The following is a 19,813-nucleotide window of genomic DNA, read 5'->3' on the forward strand; positions in this document are numbered from 1 at the left end:
GTGAATACTACTTTATTCTTATTATTTTCCTTGCATATGAATCTATCAAAAAATCTTTGATTTAGTTCCAAGGGACCTTGATACGTCAAGAAATGTCAAAAATTTCAATTTGATAAATCGGACTGATTTCAATAACTTTCAATGGAAAGTTAATTAATTGAGTTTTATAGTGATTATTTTTTTGAACATGCCTATTGTTGTGGAATTCTTATGTGAATATTCACCAAAAGAAATAAATCTTTACCTACTACCTCGTCTTTCTTGGAAAAATGAGCAGAAAGTTTCCTATCAGCGTAATTTGGACGATTTCTTTTCTAAAAACGAGTTGATTACAGAACCCACAGAAACACTTTCAAATCAGCTCACAGAATAAATTTGAAGTTCACAGAATAAATTCGAAGTTCAGCATCAAACAAAACTATAAGTCAAACAGTTCTTATAAAAAAAGTGGTTCGATAAGCTCCCAAACAAAATCCAAAGAAAAATCAACCATGATTTGCATTAACTGCATTAACGTGGAAATGGTAACTCTAATAATGATCTGCTTATTTTCAATGCATTGAAGAGGGTTGTTTGTGAACACATTATCTTTATCAGTGTTGCTTTGGCCAGAGAGAAAAAAACTAAACGAGAGAACCAACTTCGACGGTTTAGTTTTTTCTCTCTGCTTTGGCTGCGCATGGTAATGGCTAAAACACAAACACGCTTTAGCTTCGGTTTCGCCTGACGTTTACGAGTTCAGCCATAGGAATTCAATGCATGCTACCACAATGAAGCTTCGACCTCACGCTTCGTTTGACAATTGTAAGGAAAAGAACGTAATGTAACGTAATGTGACTCCAAACGGAAGTTTTAGTTCAATTATCTAAACATTTGCTTTGTTTGACAGCTCATCAGCTGTAAAAAAATGTCAACAAACAAAATATTTGCTCTTTGGGAGGATGAAATAATAGAAATGTCATTCAAAGCAACCTCGAAGCAGGCCTAACGTAACGCAGACGAAGCCGAAGCTGAAGCGTGTATGTGTTTCAGCCATAAAGGTCGTGGGGATGTATGCTCGTCAAATCGTAATTACAACAAAAATTTATGTTTAAGTCATTGGCTGAATTTTCTTTTTCAGTAGGTAAAAAGGGAATAAAACCACTGACTGACACCATTTGCAAAAAAAAAGCTCTCCCATAAGACGTGTACTGACAATTTTTGTTGAACAGAGTATAACAGAAATGCGATCTTCTATAAGCTCTCACAACTTGGCATATCTTCCAACTTCATTAGAGTGATAAAAGAAATGTAAACTAACACATTTGCAGCAGTTTGAGATGGCTTATCCTATTCAGAATGGTTTGAGACAAATAATGGCGTGAAACACGGTTGTGTTCACAATGCATTGTTGTTTTCTCTCCCGGAGGAGTAAGAATTGCAAATACTACCATTAATGTGTTGTTATATGCAGATGACCTTTTCATACTCTCTGAATCACCAGAACATATGCAATTAATGATTAATCGTTTATCGTGTTACTGCAAAAGATGGGGACTAACAATTAATACAGAGAAGTCAAAAATGATGGTGTTTGTGCGATATCCAAGAGTTCACACCTAACCGAAAAAGCCAATAGCTCTCAAAGCTTGCTTAACCTATAATGGGAAAATGTGTTTTCCAACAAAAGCATAATTTAATCTGCAAAATATAAGATATTCAATGCAGTAGTTAAATCAACTCTTTGCTATGCTTCACAATTTTAGGGGTCATATGAGTACGAGGAAATTGAGAACTTCCATAAAAAAGCTCTTCAATCTACCCCAAAATACGCCTTGTTACGCTATATACTTGGAAAGCGGACTACCAAAACTCTTGACAAATACACATAAGTCACAGGCTGTCTTCATAATAAAGGTACGCTGCCATTATGAGGAATCAAGGCTTTCAAAAAAAACTACTTTGGTATGAGTTGCGGAATATGGACTGGTGGTACGAAAGATGGCAATCTATTGGCAACGCTTGTGGAAAAACCTTATTGATGTAAACAACCAACGTAATTTGAAAGACCAACTCTATCGCATTGTTCAGAAAAACGAAGACTCTATTCGAGATGCCTTCATCGTTAAGTCTTGAAATTCTGAAAGTAGAATCTTATACAGTCAGGTTAATTATAATCTAAACAAGAAAAACTGCTTTCACGACTCACTTACATAGCTATGATGAAATATCCGTGATATTCAAAGCAAGGTGTGAGCTCATTTTGATTAATGGTAACCCTTTTAATGGAAGCTTTAATCAATTCTGTACACTTTGCAACCTAAAATCGAAAGAAGATTGCTTTTATATCATAAGTATATGCCTGACATTCAAAGCGCAAAGGCAAATTTCCTTTGGAAAACAATCATTAACTATGCAGGAACCTATGCAATTTCTTAACGAGTGTGACTGGAAAACCCTAAGCAATTTCTTAAAAACAGTTTACAAGTATAGGATGTTATTAATATCAGAATACGTTTGATACTTCAGTTCTTTTTTTGTTGATTAGTGAAAATTTAATAAAATTTTAAAATAAACATTTATAAACCAATCAGGCTGACGGCTTAGCAATTGTTTCTTAAATTCATAATTTGTATTTTATTTTTTATATTGAAATGTAAATAAATGAATTACTTAAGTTAATTATAATCACAATTTTACATGGAATCGGCTCATGTGATAACTGATACTGATAGTTACATTTTTAACTTCCCATAGGAAGTTATTGTAATGGGTCCGATTTGTCAAATTGAAAATTTTGACATTTCTCGACGTTTCAAGGTCCCTAGAGTCGAAATAAAAGATTTTTAGAAAGATGTCTGTGCGTGCGTGTGTACGTACTTTCGTACGTCCGTACGTTCGCGACGTTTTTTTCGTCGTCCATAGCTCAAGAACCAGAAGAGATATCGACTTAAAATAAATTTTGTTATACAGATAATAAGGCAGAAAGATGCAGAAAGGGCTCTCAAGAAAATTGCGTGGGTGGTTTTTTTACCATAGCAGTTTGAAAAAAAGGTGAACATTTTGGGTAACCCTAAATATCTTACGAACCAAAAACGCTAGAGACTTGAATTAAATTTTATATAATATATTGTAACATGATACCAAACAAGTATATTTTTTGAAAAAAAATAATGTAAGAGTTTTTTTTATAAATCAATAAAACTGAAAAAATAAATTTGTCACCTCCAAAATTTTACGACTGAAATATGATTTCATCTCCAAAACAATTTTGTGCAACGAATAATAATGTTTTTGATATCTGATAAAATTTTGAGAAAAATCTAATTGACAGTTTTTTTTATAAAAATAAAAATCTAAAAAAAACATTACTCAAAGTTGGTAAAAATTGAATATCGATTCAAATATCTTTTCAAAAACTTAAAATTTAGGATTCAAACTTATTTTATCTTATGAGGAATATTGTTTTCAACATTTTGAAAAATTTTGAGAAAAATCGAATTTACAGTTTTTTTACAAAAAATAAAAACATTAAAAAAAAATTTATAAAAGTTGGTAAAAATTGATTTTCGACTCAAATATCTTTTCAAAACTTTGAGATAATACCTTTAAAGGACAAATTTTGAGATATATCGAATTTACAGTTTTTTTACAAAAAATAAAAACATTAAAAAAAAATGTATAAAAGTTGGTAAATATTTACTTTCAATTCAAATAGCTTTTCAAAAATTAAAAATATTGGCTTCAAACTTATTTTATTTTACAGAAAATATTGTTTTCGATATTCAGTAATTTTTATATAAAAATCCAACAGTCCGTTTTTTCATTAAAAATAATCTACAAAAAATAGTACGCAAATTTGGTAAAAATTGGTACGAGTACATATAGGCAAACTTTTAAGCAAGACAAATCGACAGACGGGATGGGAAGTTATCAGTGTGGGTCGCATCCCAGCCTCTTTTTGATCGTCAAATCTGACTACCACTAAATATTCTTTATATGTTAAGTGATTAAACTCAATTCTAATAGATTGAACAATTTCTAATTAGGTTGACAAGTTGAAATTTTTAAGTGGTTCTAATATGGAGTGTCTTTCATGAACATTGGCAGCCCTATTCTCTTTTCATTCTAACAGCAACTTCACCGGCGAACTAGAATTACACTAGGTATGAAACTGCTCAAACAGAAGCAACAGCTTTTGAGTGTCTACAAATTGCACTCGTTGTTCATAAAACTTCCCTCATAGTCTTTATGTTGACGCTCCGGCGATGAGTGCGACGTCATCGTTTTTGTGTGGGGTTTTATTTTTGTTGTTTCGTTTTGGCGGCTTCCACACTCCACCGTCTTCGTCGACGCTCTACGCTCCTTTTTGCTTTTCAAATCAAACCGTTTCATTCAGTCGACGTCGACAGTCATTCAGTTTCATTCAACGGCTTCTGTTGCTCTGTCTCTGCCGTTCGTCGTCTTCGTCGCAGTCGTCATTTGAGTTGAGTAAAATACCACTTTTCAGTTCTTGCCGGTGTCGTATTTTTTCGAAAGCGGTATACGAAAAGGTGGTTGATTTTCTTTTTATACATTCAAATAAAATTTCGGTTTTATTTTGTGTTGAAAGGTAAACAAGTTTATCCAAGAAGATTGTTTTTTTTTGTTTTGTTTAATTGCATTGTTTGCTAAATCTTTTCTATTCGTTTCGTGGTCAATTTTACGATTCTTTTGTATTTTTTTTGTGTTCAAATCGAAATGATCAACAGTATTGCATTCAAATAAAATTTTAAGTTGTTTCGAAATGATGTCATGTTCATCGCAGGGAATGACGTCATTGTGATCTTATTTCGCTAAAATAAAGTGAGCTCTAGCTCTACAAAAAAAAAACCTATCAATATCAACTAAAGAGTAAATATTAGGTGGTTATTGTGTTAGTATTGTTCGTAACGTTAATTGATTCAGGGTATCTTTTCGAATGTTATCAGTGCATGGCAGTTAAAGTTAACGTTTTCAATCGCAGTGAATGGTTCGAAAAATGCAGTGTTTTACCTAACTGCCTTATAGCAATATGAGTTGTTATTTATAAAATTTAAAAATAATTAATTATTTGTGATTTTGTGTCAATTCTATAAAAAAATCTTTATTTTTGCAGAAGAATTCGTAAAATCGTAAAAGTGATCAAATTTGTACGCTGAATTGGAATACCTATCTACAATAGGTATACTTACATATACAAAAATTGAAAGTGAAACAAAAATTCGTAATTAACTTTGGAATACTTATTCCTTCTCATACCAGAACAAAAACAATCTACAAAATAAAACCAAACAATTTGCAGTTTTATTTCGAGGTGAGTCGTGAGTGAAGGTATGTTATATACGTATTTATGTATTTACATGCATACAATCATGTGTAAATAAACTGATTAGATACTATCTAAAAGTAACAACAACAACCAACTCACCTTCATTAAAGAAAAATTCTGCTGGCTAGAGTTTCAGATGTCGTCACTTTTGTTAATTTGAACTTCGGCAATTCAAATGACTAAAAAACGAGTTCTAAATGCGGGTTTAATAATGTGTTACGTGGACTCATTTGAAGCAAAGTTTTTCCCCAATTGATAAGTAGGTACCTACCTGTGTATATAGTGATAATAAGAATGTACATGCATACATACTACGTTCCAATAGGTAACAGATGAAATAAGTTTAATATCGACATTGAAGAGTGTAGAATTGATATGAACAGTGGGGTATGTGGGTACGGCAAGTTAACATTGAAATACGATCATGTTTTTCTTGTTGTTTGATATTTAAGTTTAAAAAAAATGAGTCAGGATTTCCGCAGATCAAGCTCAAGGTTTAAACGCAGACAAACGAGATTTACACAATTTTTGATTTTATTTTTTAGATCTAATTATTAAATACCTATGTATGTATGTACCCACATAGTTATTCAAACAAATGTGTGATTATGATTACCCATAGCTAAGGCAGTGCTTTCTCTTTGCATTAATGAGAAAAGTAGTAAAGGGGTTTTGTTGGTTTATTGTTGTTTCAATTGATTGAGTATTTCTTAGATGGGTGAGTAGACAGTGTTGATCAAAGCAAGGGCGGATACAGACTTTTATTCAATGGGGGGTTGGGGGTTGGTGTCCACACTTAACATACATAAATGCACCGCTTGAAATTGTTTTTTAGTATTCTGTACAGAATGCGGCTGACAAAATCAAAATAACATTATGTGTATCTTCATTAAATTAACATATTTTAAGGCCTTAAGTTATTAGTTTTTTTTTATAACACAGTTAGTCAGTCTACCTATTTGATTTGGGCACCTCCATACAAATTTTGTCGTATAATCTTCTGACGCAATTTCTGGGAGTCTATCAGCCCTATTCTGCTATTCACGTGGATCGTATATTCGATTCACTCATTCGATTCCCCTTCACACTGCCTTTGCATTCTGCTATCCATCGGGTAGACTACATTATCCCAAACCAATTTGACACTTAAATAAACAGCTGTTCATGTAAAAATCTGGGGAATGTTGGATAAATTGTTGTGATTCATACAAAAATTAAGTTTTATCAATCCACCTAAACAAAATAATTTGTTTAATTTTTGGAATTTTGGAAATAAGCAGTATTGGACTTTTTATTCCAATTGGAGGCAGAGGAATAATAGAATCCTCAAACAGAACAGAGAGATTCTAAGAAATGTTAAAAAGTGTCTTCCTTCCCCTTAAAATGTTAATATTCTTTTATTTATAAAATAAATATGCTAAATTTAGCAATAAATTAGTTTTCACTTAGATTTTTCTTACAAAAAATTAACAAACCGGACATCAAATGAAAAATCCGCTGCATTTTATATGCGGATCTGAATTGTATAAAATGAATGGTTTCACGTGAATAGAAGAATACCGCACACTATTACCGACGTTACCGACATTCACAGATTCACTTCGAATGAATAGCAGAATAATGATTAGTGAAAATTCAAGTAAAATTTCCCCCGATGGATAGCAGAATAGGCCTGTATTATTACTAACATTTTCATAGAAGACATATTCTAAAAAAAACTGTCTTGTATGAACCTTATACAAATATTTTGATCAAAAAGGAGTCAACAAATCTTAAAAAGTACATAATTTTTCTAAAACTTAAAACTAACAAAGTAAGGTAAAAAGTAATTTGAGAAGAAACTATAATGTGGTACTCACAAATTACACGTGGCAAATCTCTTCTGCCTTCAAGTTTCGAGAGATTCAAAGCTTTTAAATTAAATGAATATATAGGAAACATTCATTTTGTAATTAAATTAGCCATACAATTAACGAAAGTGTCACTTTTGTTGCTCTTGGAACAATTATATTCTTAAAATTCATGTTTAAATCCCAATTCGTAGTAAATTTCTTTAATTATTACTATCTTAAAAGTTTTTGTTTTTAAAAGATTCAATTTAAAAAAAAAACACACACACTTTAAAGAAAACCTTACATTAATAATTATTACAATGTAATAAGATAGAATTGAAAACTAGTTTCAAAAATTAAAAGCAGTTCGTGTTAAAAAAATCTGAATATTTGCTTTTTCTCTGAGAAAAGATCTTATTAAAATAATTTGAAGCATTGCTAAAGTTTGTCAAAATTTTAAATTTGGTTAATGCCTTTATTATTATTACAAACACTAATTTAAATTTATATATAATATAATTTTATATATAATAAATTAATAATTCAAAATATAAGGGGGGTCATATCCATTAACGCAATAAGTTAATTAAAAGGAATTATTACGTAAATTAAAATAATACTCTCCCATAGGGGGTCCATGACCCATAAAACCCGCCCTGGATAAAAGAGTAAAAAACGAACTTGTATTAATAGAATTTTTTTTATTGTAAGAAATCGATTTCTCAAAAATTGAAAATGTAATCCCATAATAGATCTGATTTTGTAGATTTATGGGGAGGCCCGATTGAGCATGATTGTGAAATGTGCTAAAAAGCGCTCAAAGTTTCAAGAATGCCAGTTGTATCTCTGTTTTTCAAAAAACACGTTGTTCCACGCCACAGAATTTATTTATTTATAGGTACATAGATTTTGAACTATCAACAATTTCAGTATATTCCCTTAAACCATTAGAAATTAGTAATTTTTAGCGTAATAATATGTAGATTTCACCTATAAAAAAGTATTCATACAATATCTTATTTTTAATCCTTCTAATGTTTAAGAGACGCGCTATCTCCCCATATAATAAATAAAGACATTTTTTTTTGGATAGCATCTTAAAAAACTTTATTGAATTCGTTGTACCAGTATTTACCAGTCGCTGAAGAAAAGTCCTTTAAAGCCTCAATAATCCACGTCAAAATTAATTAACTTCGTTTATTTCAAGTGTTATATGAAGATAAAACATTGAACTTGCTGTAACAAAAATACATTGCACTGAACTATTAATTTCTAAAAAAAGTAGTTCTCAAAAAGAACAAACTTACAAAAGACATCATTTGGCCAAAGCCGGAAATACAAAGAGCAGTCTCCGTATTTCCTTCTAATAAAACTCGTTCGCTTGGTAATATCTAATTTTCTTATTATTATACATACGTACATATATGTACATATGTTTAATATTTTTTAAATATGTAATCATAATATTTTTGCAGTTTCTTGTTTGATTTATAGTTTAAGTGGGTCATCCATGAATTTTTTATAATTGTTAAGTAGATCTAGATTTGTACTTCCCATAGTACAAATTATTTGTTTGTATGCCGCAAACAAAGCTTGCAGAACCCCACTGATTCACCCAGTAGTCTATATTTCATTAAATTATCATAGATCGTGTTTTTGTATGATTTAACATCTCCCTTACCATGAATTTGCTTGTAAATATTTACATACATATACTGTTAGTAGTCGTCTCGACATAGAAGGGTGAAATAAATATATAAAATGAAAATGCACATGCATATTTCCACTTACCCTAAACAATTGTTATCAAGTCCTGCTAAAATTTTAAAAATAAAATGGTGAAACGAATCATTTAACTTCTAAAAATTCAAATGAAAATATCTAAGCATTGGACGATAATGCTGAGTAAAGTTTAGGCTGCCAAATTGTTACTAATTACAAAATAATGTTCCAATATAATAGCTGTTTTTAGTCCCGTGTTATGCTTTGCATATGATCCATTCGTAACCCTATAAACTGACAGATATAAACCGTTTTTTAAGTTCTCAACAATAGCGGAAAATTCATGCCTACATACATAAGTTTGCATTCAAATAACTCGTTAATGGGGTAAAGACTCGTAAAGTTCAGCTTACCTTGCTTATACCAATGTTTATACAAGTACACTAAAAAACAAAAGAAGGATGTATTTTTCAACTCTAATCAATAAAATTTCATTGAACTCTTAAAATCTACACGGCCAAACTATATTTTAATTTACTAACTCCACTTGGGAATTATGTGTTAAGCTTAACTTAACTCACAGAGCAGCCCTTCTGTGTGTGTGTTTGTTTTTTGGTCTAACCCGATCCATCATCCTCATTCCAAAACACAGTTCTATACTTTCACAGAAAGACCGAGTTGTTTCCTTGCTTAAATTCAACATCCTTTTTAATTAGCTTTTTTAAGTTATCTCAACCATAATGCCAACTTAAACTGATGAATGGTTATAAGGGTACCTATCATAGTTCACTGTTTGAACAAAACTATTCACTTTGCATTTATACCTGCTCAACAGCTTCCTGTTTGTACGAGTACATTGTACATATTATGTGTACGAGTACATACGTACACATTAACTGTTAAAAAAGCAATAAGCCTTGATCCGTATAAATGACCCTCTTGCACTTTGCCACAAAATTATAAATATATGTATGAAAAAAGCAACAATTTTCTTCTTGGTCTTCGTCATCGTGTCTTTGGTCTCATCATTGGTGTGGTAGACACTTCGTTGAACATTACAGCTTACGGAAACAACACCCTTCAACTTAACCCCCATATATGTAGATTTTGCATTTTCCGCCATCCAACTGTGACATACACAGAGTGCCTCTGTTCCACTCCTTACAATATACCTCTTTTATATTAATGCGTTCTATGTTATGCTCAGGGCTGATCCGAGTCATATGGGGCCTTAAATTTGGAACAATTTTTGAATCTTCCATGCACACTAATTTTTGCGGAAATGTATCCCTTTGGGCGCCATTTTAGTTATTTTAAACTTCCCATAGGAAGTTATTGTAATGGGTTCCATTTGTCAAATTGAAAATTTTGACATTCTCGACGTTTTTTTTTACCATAGCAGTTTAAAAAAAAGGTGAAAATGTTGATTAACCTTAAATATCTCACGAACCAATATTGCTACGGGCTTGAATTAAATTTAATGTAACATATTGTAACGTGATACCTAATAATTATATTTTTGGAAAAAAATCCAATTAACGGTTTTTTTATAAATCAAAAAAACTGAAAACAAAATCTAACTGACAGTTTTTTTTTATAAAAAATGAAAACCTAAAAAAACATTACTCAAAGTTGGTAAAATTGAATTTCTTTTCAAAACTTTGAGCTATTGGCTTTAAACTACTTTCATCTTTTAAAAAATATTGTTGTCAACATTCAATTTAATTTTGAGAAAAATGGAATTAAGAGTTTTCTTAAAAAAAATTAAAACTTAAGAGAAAATTTAACAAAAGTTGGTAAAAATTGATTTTCGACTCAAATATCTTTTCGAAACTTTTAGATCATGACTTCCAGCTAAATTTAACTTACAAGAAATAATGTTTTCAACATTTAGAAACATTTTAAGAAAAATCGAATGAACAGCTTTTTATACAAAAAATAAAAACGTAAACAAAAAAATTAATAAAAGTTGTTAAAAATTGATTTTCGACTCAAACATCTTTTCAAAAATTTGAGATTATGGCTTCCAACTAATTTTAACTTATATGAAATATTGTTTTCAACATTTAGAAACATTTTGAAAAAAAAACGAATTGACAGTTATTTTTACAAAAATAAAAACCTAAACAAAAAAATTAATAAAAGTTTGTAAAAATTGATTTTCGACTCAAATATCTTTTCAAAACTTTGAGATTGGACTTTAAACTACTTTCATTTTTAAAAAAAATTTGTCGTCAACATTTAGTAAAATTTTGAGAAAAATTGAATTGACAGTTTTCTTACAAAACATAAAAAAAACAATTCTAAGACTTGGTAAAAATTTACTTTCGGCTTAAATAGCTTTTCAAAAACTAAAAATATTGTCTACAAACTTTTTTTAAAATCCAAAATTTCGTTTTTCCATAAAAAAAATAAAATCTATAGAAAATAGTTCGCAAATTTGGTAAAAATTGATGTTCGGTTCTTGAAATCTACCAAATGTCGTTCATCTAATTTGTAAAAATTTAATAAATGCTACTAAAATTGGTAAACATTTTTTCGACTGAAAATCTATTTAAAAAAACTAGATTTTCAAACTAATCTATTTCCTTGTATGAAAAATATCGTTGGTAATTTTAAAATTTTTAAGAATAATTTAACTGACAACTTTTTTAACCCAACACGAAAACGTACAAACTTTTAAGCAAGACAAATAGATAGACGGGATGGGAAGTTATCAGTGTGGGACGCATCCCAGCCCCTTTTTTATAGTTGTTTTATGTAATTTAATTGCAAAGTAAACAAAACTTATTTTGAAAATAAAATTGAATACGATCGCCAAACTAGAACTGAAAAAGATGATAAGTGCGGCACTGTTATAATCTTTTCATGTTTTGTTTTCTTTTGCTGAAAGTCACCGTACTCATATTGGGTTTCAAAAGAGGATTGAGCATCGTCCAATTCGTTTTCGTATTTAGATATTTTGAAAAAGGAAACAAAAAAGAGGCTTTATATTGCAAAACACACACTGAGTATTTTCTTTCCCTACGATATAAACTTTTCTTTCAACAACATCTATATTAATTTAAGATCCAGAAGTTCGAAAGACAGTTTTTGTAATTATATGCCTTTGCATGTAAAAGGTACCTTTTTACATGTTTTGTGTGGGTATTCTTAAGATGTCGTTGACGTTTAATAAAAACGAAAAGCAATTTTTTTTGTAATCATGCACGCTAGTTCTTCCTACAAGAATAAAAGTGCTTTTCAATAGTGGTTTTTAAAAAGTTACAAAAAGGTACATACATACAAACGAGTACATTACATGTTATTTTTTATTAATGCAAAATTAATTACTTGAGGCCTTATTTTGTATGAAGTCGGACTCACATATTTGTGGCATTAGGTATACTACTAGAAACATTGTTGGAATTTTCTTAAACAAGATTTGTATAGTTTTGAAGACAATGACAAGAGTTAAGAGATCTTATTTTTACACAAGATTTATATAGTTTTGAAAATAATTTTAAAAGTTAAAAATCTAATTTATTTATTATCTTGGCCCTTAGATCCATTTAATTTCTAAAATGAATACACGTTCGGAATAAGTTCTGAACAGAGATCTGTTTTTCAGGTAAAAGTGTACAATAGGACATGCCTTTCCAATAAGAGGTTTCATTTTGATATTACAAATAATATTTTTTAACTTATTTGATGTTTATTTCACTGCAAAGAACAAATTATTTCATTAAACGGGAACGGAATGAATCAAATGACTGCCTTGACTACGGTTGCAACATTATATAATCTTTGTTTATGCTAAGCTAGACTCGTCGGTTTCCAGGGTTCTTCCCAAAGAATTTGGGTTTAGAGTTTTCAAACTCCGTTCTGTTTTATTAGATCGTTAGGTTCCTATAACAACGATAACTATTTATTTCATGTGTGGTTTTTTCTTATCACTACATTAACAACTTATTGCATTCCCTTTATAATTTATATACAAAGATAAAATAGCACGGTATTTTATATAATTTAATGCCTCTGGCGGTATCGGTGTAAAGACTTGTCCCACACAAGGGTAAGAGATTAGTCCCGATTGGGATTGCGTTCCCTCTCCCAATCACAAGACTTTAGAATAATTAGTGTACTTAAGTCTTGTCAGTCGTACACTTAGAAAAAATAAAAAAAAACACGGCCAAGAAATTTGTATTGCAACATTTTCATTATTTTTGTGGTAAAACTTCACAAGTTGTTCAATTTTAATCAATGTCGTTTTACAACTTGTCTAAACTCTTATTGGAAACTCAAAATAACAAGTTAAATTTTTGAATTCAAAAACAAAATCACTATGGATAGTACTTTTATTCTTGTTTTTTATTGATTGCTGACGGATATTATTATAAACCTGAAGTTAAAAACAAATGATAATTAAAACTATTACGTTTCACTCTATTAGTCACATCTCGCATATCTAAAATAATACTATTTTAATGGCCACAAATATAAATAAATATTATAATAACACGTTTTAAAGCCTTTGTTTGGCTACAAAAATATCCGATAAAACCAAGGATATGACTCATGATCTTAAAAAAGAAGGTTTTTTTTTTATTTTTTAATCAAACGAATTGCTCACATTGAACACTTGTGAACGGTTTTAATTTCAGAGCCTATACACTCGCTAGAACAACACAATCAACACTTAAGATTAAGTAAGTTAATCACTTATTTCAAAGAAAGAATATGTACGGATATTTTTAAATCAAAACATTGCATCTTGCTGACTTTTTTCTCCTATGATGTGTTCTTTTTACATAAATAGCTTACACTCCAATGGATTGAAAGATCTTTTATGCATGCACATGCATTTATTACGTTCAAGGTTATTTAAAGCATATGGTTTAGTTCAAATAAAATGCATTGGACGTACATAATTTTAGTGAAAATTTGTAGGCTTCCAGTAAGAAACGTTTAATTTTTTGTTTCAGATTATTTATTTTATATTTTGTTTTCAACTTTTAGCTACAAATATCTTGAAATTTACTTAACCAATTTTTAAAATATTTGGCAAGTATACTCAGTCCCAACCTATGCTTTGACTGATGACCCTTCTCTGCTTTAAGACTCCATCTCTATAATAACTCGTGCTGGACATAACATTAGACAATGATTTCTTAGTATAAGATCACATCAAAAAATTATATAACAAAAATAAATTTTATTTTTGGAATAAAGAAGCTATAGGAAAATAATAGAACTTAAAACTGTATAAGAAATTTTAAACATTTCTCTTAAGCAAAGGAGCTTTAAAAATATTTGTTTTTTAATCGAAAACCAATATGTATTTACATTTACAATGAATTAAATTGATTTATGATTAAAAATAAACATTCTCCGGAGTGTTTTCTTAGACAGAAAAAAAAATACCCATCTCAGTGTTATGAACTTATTGTCGGATCCAAAGCAGCAGTTATGTAAAATTCGAATTTTACTCAATTTTATATTCGAGCTATGAAAAAGATTTAAAGTGGATTTTTAATTTGTCCATTTGGAATGTATTTGGAGAGCGGATTAAGCTCTTTAAATGCCTTATTGAGCAGCAGCAGCAGAAGTATGAGCATTGATCTGATTTTGCAATTGCCCTTACATAATCCACCAGAAGCGATCATTTTTATTGATCTTTAAAAACATGCATATGTTGGAAAAAGCCCGAAGAAAATGTTGTTTTCCTAATTTTGTCTATATTCTGAATAGACAGTCCATCACTGTATAGTTATTTCAAGTGAAGGTATTAGAGAACCAAAAAAGAAAGAACCGTCATCTACCTACACTACACAGTGTGCTTGTAATAACTAATTTTGGAATTTATTCCATTTGAATGATTTATTGCACATGTATTTTGCTTTCATACATTTTTTTCTTATCGATAATTTGCTGTATCAATATTTTAGTTTTTTTCTTAAACATATACATTATTAATCACAAGCACAACAAAGAATTCATTCGAATAAACAAATAATTAAAGATTGTGTGTTTTAATAAAGTATATAAACCAGTCCAGCAAGATTTGTATTTCTTTATGTTTTTATCATGACTTAATAATACTAATTGGATGTCGCAACACTCCGTTTGAGAAATAAGGCCTAGTGACTGACAACTCTCAACCATTCCTATTTGCGAGTACTGTTGTCAGGGATGGGAGAGACCTACATATTTAAGCCGAATCCGAACGGCAAATTTGAGAAAACACTTTTCATGACAAGAATTAATCTTGGAGAATTTGTCAATTCCTCGCAAGAGGCAGTAAACGTGACTTAAGATCGTTTATTTTTAATTTAAAAAAATAGTACGTATACGTCTAGGTTTACCTTAAGAATAAAACCGCATACTTTCGAAATGAATTATATATATACGCATACAGGTTTTGGACAAACATGCAAATTTTCCCTCTGAGGGGTTAAATATACTTTCCCAATGCTCATAGAGGAAAACACATTGTTATGAAAATTTGTTTGCTTCGACATATCACAAGTCACTAATAATTTGAACTTAATAAATTTATCAAGATCGGTGTAGAGTGATAGCTACATATAAAATTAATTTTGATGAGTCAGTCTAATAAAGGTAACGTTTCTCCCTATTTCCAAACGAAAAAGGTTCAGTTATGACTGTCGTTGTATTTTCGTCGTATTAGTTGTAATACTTTTGGATATTTTTGTCATTAAAGATCTTAAAAAAACTAGTTTTTGTACTTGGGCTTAGTCCTCATATCTTGCAGGAAAAGTTTGTTATATTGACAAACAATTCTTTAGTTTACATGACGGTCGTTCTTAAACTAAAGGAACGTTAATAGAACGACAATTCCTCGGACAAGGTTGAAAAATAAAAAATTGTCAAGTTTTGTTTGTGTGGATAATTAAACATTGGACGGTAAAAAAAATCTTATAAAATAATTTAAGTGCAACTTTTTTTTCTATTTATAGATTCAAATTATTTCGGGTTCATAGAGTTTGATTTGACAGTTAAGGGCTTAAAAACAAAAATTAAAATTCTTAATGTCAATGGAACACTAGAAATGTTTTTAATAACGAATATTAAGGCAAATTATATAAGAAAAGATTAGGTATCAGTTATGTATATAGGCTTACATATATGCAAATAGACTTGTTTAGAAAAATGTTATTGTAAGCAAAAAGTCAAGCAACATTTGCACAAAATTTCATTACCACACTATCAAGGCAATACCAATTTAGAAGTAATAACCATCAACAACTGCAAAGTTATCAAAATGTTGATAAAATACAATACCAAACTGAATAATATTTCTTTTGTTTACACGCATAAACGATTATATATAACTATAAAAGTTATAAGACATAAAGCAAACAAAAATTCGCTTAGGGTATTTTATCTTTTATTATTTCTTCACATCCAGTGAGTGAGTTTTGATTACAAAATTGTAGGAGAAGCTGGGACAAAGTTGAAACATTTTTTTTTAAGTTATTTATGTTTATTGGTTACTTTTGTTTGGAGATTTATTTTGTATCAAACTCTTCAGATTTTAATTTCTGTAAGGATTAAACAACTTAATGTATAGTTTTGAAATACACGAATATTTTGTTTAATATTTGTGACGTAATGAAGTGAATCATGAGCATAAAGAGCACAAAAAGTTAATAAAGTATTGCGATGCTCTAACTGAACTCAAATGCATATTATGGGGTCAGTAGATTTTTACCGATTCTGACCTGGAAGCTTGAAAACATGTTATGAACTTTAGCTGTAAAATTATACTTGCAATAGATTTTCCATCAATACTTTACTACTCCTTTGTCTCCTACATAATCAAATTTGATTTATCAAATTCATCAAATATAAAAAAAAACAAACGTCTACGAGACCTCTTAAAAGAAACACAAAAAAAAAACATTCTTGTATTGTACATATATTTCAAACTTCATGACATCATCTAGCTAAACTTTGAACATTTTGGTTATTATTCGTGCCAAATTAAATTTAATAGCATTTTTTTTGAGTTTGCCTATTTACAATAAAAACACTATAATACAACATAATACACCACCCGAAACAAGTGACTCGTAAAATAATTTGACATTGAAGGAATTCCGTTTGGTGATGACTTTTTGTTTGTGATATTGTGCTTATTTTTGGTTTTAGTTTTAGCTGACCTTAATTGAATATATGTACATATATTTTGTACTCACAAGAAGAATCCATTCAAATTCACACATTTTTATCACAAGAAAAGCCACTTAACCGCGTCCTATTTTATTATGTATCAAATATCAAAAGCAATATACTATTTGTTTCACTGGTAGCCATAGAAAAAGTCTAAGTCAGGATTTGCAATCAAAAGTAGAATTATTTTCCCACTTTTTGGAGCCATTAATTAGGATGTAAATAATTAGTTGTAACAATTGAAATTGTTTTGTTTGGTGGTCTTTTATTAAAGAGTTAAAGTTTTTGCGAAAGAAGGTAGCGAAATTTACTATATATGTAGAAAAATTGTCACAAAACGGTAGACTTTTATTTGAAATCGCTTTTGTTTGGAAGAAAGGATCCGAAAAATGTTTTACATTAGCATGTTTTACTATTAACTTTAAACAAATTCAGGACACTTAACTGCACACTTAGTAATTTATTTTGTAATTAATTTGTATTTAAAAAAACAAGGGGTGAAATCGGCCAAGGTGATAATTGACAATAATCAAAATAAACGAATTTGATCTGTGTAAGGTGATAGTCAAATTAATACCTAAAAAGCTGTCACAACAAAAATGTGATAGTCGTTTTCAAACAAACATATTCATTCCGAATAGAGCTTCCAGACGCTTGCACAAACGACTGGAACATTTTCTTAATTCGCTATTTTTCATTAAAAAAACGCATTCCTATGACCGACAAAGCTTAGAAATTCAAAAAAAAAAAAAATCGAGAAAAGTAAGAATATTATTTAAACACAGCCAATTTGATACTTTTATTTAGATGTTTTAGAGGAATTAATTTAAAATTCCGCCATGGCAACAACTAATTTTAAAAATTTGAATTTGAAATTGTTCAATCGAATTGAATTGAGATGAATCATTTTACACAGACGGAATAAAAACGATAGTCAATTTGACCATCAAAAATATGATAGTCGATCATCACCTAAGCCGATTCCACCCAGATTGCAAAAATAACCAATATTCATTTAAAATGCATGTTTTGAACAAATAAAATGTTTTTTGATTTTCGGTTTACAAATAAATCTGTATACAAATTCATTTAAAAAATATGTTTTGTGTATCTAATTAAATTATCTATATTTGATTTTACCTAAACAAAAAAAGATATATTGTGAGATATTTTGAATTTTTACACTTTAATTTGTATTGTTTAACTACACAAACCACAGCAAATTCATTTGTTTATTAATAAATATAATATTAATTGCTTCCTTGATCTTTTCCATTCTAAACAAATCCACTCAATTCCATATACCATGAGCAAAGCATATGCGCCTTGCTATGCAAACAAAATGTTTCCGAGGTCAATGTGAATTAAATGGATAAGTTTTTATGTATTATTGATTTGAAGACTTTTAAACAAAACGAAATATGAAAAATATAACTCTTTAAACGATTCGAGAAATTTTCTAAAAAATACAGAACATAAAATTGACATACAAAAAGTTAAGTTTGAAATGAGTTTCGGCATCAAAACTCTATTTTTACTTGCGACATATAGGAACTATATGGCAAGTTTTGCATTCGTAAAAATTTCGAACTCGAGATTTTAATTGTTTTTAATAAAATCTAAAGTGTACAAAGAATATGATAACCGGCAGTCTTAACCTTATACAAATATCAACATATATTTTTTGTTTTATGAAAAATACCTGATCAATTTTTGTTAAAACTTTTTCAGTCGTACAATATCTCAAATTATTGTATAAGGTTGAGGTCTGATAAGTTCAAATGAAATGAAAAATGCAACCCTTGTTCGTACAGGGATACATTTTTTCGTACTCCATAGTCATAACTGGCTTGTAGTAGCGTAAAATGTGGGTTTTTTTGAAATTTGTTTACAAAAAATCAAGAGTTAAAAATTGATAAAAATTTGTTTCCAACGTAAATAGAGAACAAAATAATGATACTGTATTCAAGGTTATTATGTAAAGTTATGCTCAAAACATTTGTTTACATCGAATGAAGAAAATAAAAATACTAGTCTATGTATTGTTAAAATTTGATATAACTTAATTCAACTTACAATATAGTGTTTTTTGTACATTATATTTTTTGTAAGAAAACTGTCAATTGAATATTTCTTTTTTTTTTAAAACTTCATTCAATTCATGCAAATTGTATGTATACGTGTAAAATAAAGTTCAATTGAAGTCAACAGCATTATTTGTTCGTAAAATATTTGAATTTTTAAGCCTAAACAAAATGCACGACTCGCTTGTACGAACTGCTCCTCTATCCAAATAGTCTGTTTAAAAATAGTATATATATTTTAAGATTTAAAAATATAACTATAAAATAAGTTTGTTTTTCAAAAATAAAAAAAATTCGGTTCATGAGCTCTAAAATTTAAATTTGAAAACAAAATAACGGTTATTATAAACGTCGCGAAATATTAAAATGTTCAATCTGAAAAATCTGATAGGTTATATCAACTTGAATTGGGAGTTTAATAAAAAGGCTAAGTCATTTTTTTAATTTCCAAAATTTAAGCATTGAAAATGTCTGGCTTAAGTGATTATGTTAATGACCTTAAATATAATTTGTTTAAATTAATTGTTCCTAGAAATAAAGCAACAGATTTAAAGATTTTTTTTTAATTAAAACATTAATTTGTTTGTTTTTATTTTTATAATTGTTTTCAATATTTTGTTAAATCTCCTTTTGCTTAAATAAGAGCTCAATTCTGCGCTCTCGTATTATTG

At 29.3% G+C, this 19,813-nt stretch overlaps 1 protein-coding gene across 9 annotated transcripts in view; it reads left to right on the forward strand.

The window, feature by feature from the left end:
* The first annotated feature begins 4,335 nt into the window (after positions 1 to 4,335).
* LOC129944149 (uncharacterized) overlaps positions 4,336 to 19,813 on the forward strand; it is a 50,840-nt gene continuing 35,362 nt past the window's right edge. Inside the window, exons 1-2 of one of the 9 annotated variants that reach the window (XM_056053350.1) lie at positions 4,336 to 4,465; positions 5,117 to 5,314. The gene's annotated coding sequence lies outside the window, so the exon portion shown is untranslated. Of the gene's footprint in view, positions 4,592 to 5,116; positions 5,332 to 19,813 lie in introns of all 9 variants that reach the window. The other 8 variants (XM_056053349.1, XM_056053347.1, XM_056053348.1 and 5 more) reach the window with 8 other exon arrangements.

Source organism: Eupeodes corollae, chromosome 2 (assembly GCF_945859685.1).
Source record: "Eupeodes corollae chromosome 2, idEupCoro1.1, whole genome shotgun sequence".
Lineage (NCBI taxonomy): Eukaryota > Metazoa > Arthropoda > Insecta > Diptera > Syrphidae > Eupeodes > Eupeodes corollae.